At 34.8% G+C, this 3,721-nt stretch overlaps 1 long non-coding RNA gene across 4 annotated transcripts; it reads right to left on the reverse strand.

Annotated features, from left to right (window-relative positions):
• Positions 1–675: 675 nt before the first annotated feature.
• On the reverse strand, positions 676–2,848 carry LOC126997183 (uncharacterized). Of its 4 annotated transcripts, XR_007751931.1 has the most exons (4): positions 2,344–2,848; positions 1,465–2,004; positions 1,196–1,330; positions 676–1,060 (listed from the first exon to the last, which is right to left on the reverse strand). It is a non-coding gene; the product is annotated as an uncharacterized LOC126997183 (long non-coding RNA). The 4 variants fall into 4 exon arrangements; XR_007751933.1 differs by lacking the exon at positions 1,196–1,330; XR_007751929.1 differs by lacking the exon at positions 676–1,060 and having other exon boundaries at positions 1,067–1,330.
• Between the last annotated feature and the right edge of the window lie 873 nt (positions 2,849–3,721).

The following is a 3,721-nucleotide window of genomic DNA, read 5'->3' on the forward strand; positions in this document are numbered from 1 at the left end:
TCCTCCTCCTCCTCCTCCTCCTCCTCCTCCTCCTCCTCCTCCTCCTCTCTTTCGTTATCCTTCCTCTGTTCCTTCTTTCGTCACTTTGATCATCCGCTTGTTTCAATTTCTTCTCTTCCCTCTTTTCCTCCTCCTCCTCCTCCTCCTCCATTCTTATTTTATCTTCCTTTCTTTCTTCTTCTTCTATCGTCACTGTGTCTTGGTCTATATGTCTGTCTGTCTGTCTCTCTAAATCTCTCTCTATTGTTTTTCTTCTCCGTGATATTTTTTTTCTTACACTAGAGAGATCAGTAAAGGAAAACAACAACAACAACAACAATAGTAATAATAATAATAATAATAATAATAATAATAATAATAATAATAATAATAATAATAATAATAATAATAATAATAATAATAATAATAATAGTGAGTCATTATTATTATCATTATTATTGCTCATTGCTTATTAATTTATCTTTTATTGCTATATTCCTTTCTCTCTTTATAATCAGTAATTTGGTTATTCGATTCCACTGATTGATTGGCAATTTCGGCCTAATCTCTCTCTCTCTCTCTCTCTCTCTCTCTCTCTCTCTCTCTCTCTCTCTCTCTCTCTCTCTCTCTCTCTCTCTCTCTCTCTCTCTCTCTCTCTCTCTCTCTCTCTCTCTCTCTCTCATTCACGGTAGAGAGAGAGAGAGAGAGACTACGTGCGTGAGTGCGTGCGTGCGTTATTGACTCACACTAACCTTCCATTTTTTTCTCTCTCTCTCTTTCCGGGTAAGTGACTCATCGGTGACTCACTACTGTTGGATAAGAACGGTGAGAACGCTTTTTTTTCTTTGTTTTATTTCCACTTTCTTTTCTTTCTTGTGTATAATTTTTTTACCACCTGCTTTTCTTCTATTTTCCTTTCTTTTCTTTCCTTATGATATTTTTACGACCTACATACTCCTTCTATCCCTTCTTTTCGCCTGTCTTTTATTTCCATTTCCTTTCTTTCTTGTGTATAATTCTTTCGCCGTCTTCATTTTCTTCTATTTTCCTTTCTTTTCTTTTCTTATGATATTTTTACGACCTACATACTCTCTTCTATCCCTTCTTTTCGCCTGTCTTTTATTTCCACTTCCTTTCCCTCTTGTGTATAATTCTTTCATCATCTTCATTTTCTTCTATTTTCCTTTCTTTTCTTTCCTTATGATATTTTTACGACCTACATACTCTCTTTTATCTCTTCTTTTCGCCTGTCTTTTATTTCCATTTCCTTTCTTTCTTGTGTATAATGCTTTCACCATCTTCATTTTCTTGTTATTTCCTTTCTTTTCTTTCCTTATGCTATTTTTACGACCTACATACTCTCTTTTATCTCTTCTTTTCGCCTGTCTTTTATTTTCACTTATTTCTCTCTTGTGTATAATTCTTTCACCATCTTCATTTTCTTCTAATTTCCTTTCTTTTCTTTCCTTATGATATTTTTACGACCTACATACTCTCTTTTATCTCTTCTTTTCGCCTGTCTTTTATTTCCATTTCCTTTCTTTCTTGTGTATAATTCTTTCACCATCTTCATTTTCTTCTATTTTCCTTTCTTTTCTTTCCTTATGATATTTTTACGACCTACATACTCTCTTTTATCTCTTCTTTTCGCTTGTCTTTTATTTCCATTTCCTTTCTTTCTCGTGTATAATTCTTTCACCATCTTCATTTTCTTCTATTTTCCTTTCTTTTCTTTCCTTATGATATTTTTACGACCTACATACTCTCTTCTATCCCTTCTTTTCGCCTGTCTTTTATTTCCATTTCCTTTCTTTCTTGTGTATAATTCTTTCACCATCTTCATTTTCTTCTATTTTCCTTTCTTTTCTTTCCTTATGCTATTTTTACGACCTACATACTCTCTTTTATCTCTTCTTTTAGCATGTCTTTTATTTCCTCTTCCTTTCTTTCTTGTGTATAATTCTTTCACCATCTTCATTTTCTTGTAATTTCCTTTCTTTTCTTTCCTTATGATATTTTTACGACCTACATACTCCTTCTATCCCTTCTTTTCGCCTGTCTTTTATTTCCTCTTCCTTTCTTTCTTGTGTATAATTCTTTCATCATCTTCATTTTCTTCTATTTTCCTTTCTTTTCTTTTCTTATTTCCTTTCTTTCTTGTGTATAATTCTTTCACCATCTTCATTTTCTTCTAATTTCCTTTCTTTTCTTTCCTTATGCATATTTTTACGACTTACTCTCTTTTATCTCTTCTTTTCGCCTGTCTTTTGTTTCCACTTCCTTTCTTTCTTGTATATAATTCTTTCATCATCTTCATTTTCTTGTTATTTCCTTTCTTTTCATTCCTCATGCTATTTTTACGACCTACATGCTCTCTTTTATCTCTTCTTTTCGCCTGTCTTTTATTTCCATTTCCTTTCTTTCTTGTATATAATTCTTTCACCATCTTCATTTTCTTCTATTTTCCTTTCTTTTCTTTCCTTATGCATATTTTTACGACCTATGCTTTCTTCTATCTCTTCTTTCTTTACTTTTTTTCGCCCCGTCTCTTATTTCCACTTCCTTTCTTTCTTGTGTATAATTCTTTCACCATCTTCATTTTCATTTAATTTTCTTTCTCCTCGTCCAGGTAAGATTGCGGTCGCTCAGTCAGTCAGTCAGTCACTACATCTGTCAGTCGCTCCCTCGCCATTCAAAGGTTCTCTTGCATAATCTAGAACCCCGGGTGGACATCTTCCTCGTTTTTCTGCGTTTGAATAAGCTTAATTTTTTACCTTTTTTTTTTGTATGTGTAAGTCTGTAATTTCTTTTTGCACGTGTTATTAAGGAGAAAGGAGGAGGAGAAGGAGAAGGAGGAGGAAGAAGAGGAAGAGGAAAAGAAGAGAATGAATAGAAAAAAAGCAAATAAACAAAAAAATAATGAAGGAGAGAGAGAGAGAGAGAGAGAGAGCGTGTGGGTGGTCGACTAATGAGAGAGATAAAATAATAAAGTGTGTGTGTGTGTGTGTGTGTGTGTGTGTGTGTGTGTGTGTGTGTGTGTGTGTGTGTGTGTGTGTGTGTGTGTGTGTGTGTTCCCCCTGATTATTATGAAACACATTGCTCATAATCTTCTTAACATTAGTAAGCCCTTGTGTGTGAGAGATTGAGAGAGAGACAGAGAGACAGAAATAAACAGAGATACAGAGAGAGACATTTAGAGAGACAGAGATAGAGATACATAAATAAATACAGAGAGATAGGTACAGAGATTGATACAGAGATACAGAGAAATAGGGATACATAATTACCAAGAGAGAGAGAGAGAGAGAGAGAGAGATTCGTACATAGATACAGACACAAATACAGAGACAGATATATGTACAGATCGACAGAGACAGAGACAGAGACAGAGATACAGCTAGAGAGAGATAGAGACACAGAGATGCAGGGATTCAAAGACAGAAACAGACACATACAGACAGACAGACAGACAAAGTTAAAATTGTGTGTGTGTATGTGGGAGAGATTGAAACAGACAGCCACAGAGATATATAGAGGCAGACAGACAGAGACAAAGACGTAAAGAGGTATAGACAGACAGACAGACACAGACAGATAGAGTTGAAATTAAGCTCCATTTTCTTTCTCGTTTCTTAAAGGTTATCCGTCTGTGGGGTCCTTGTTATCATTAAATATTTCTGTAGCAGCTTCACTTTTTCCTCAACGCGAAGTCAAGACATCGTTTCAAATCCTCTCTCTTCCT

This window comes from Eriocheir sinensis, chromosome 11 (assembly GCF_024679095.1).
Source record: "Eriocheir sinensis breed Jianghai 21 chromosome 11, ASM2467909v1, whole genome shotgun sequence".
Classification (NCBI taxonomy): domain Eukaryota; kingdom Metazoa; phylum Arthropoda; class Malacostraca; order Decapoda; family Varunidae; genus Eriocheir; species Eriocheir sinensis.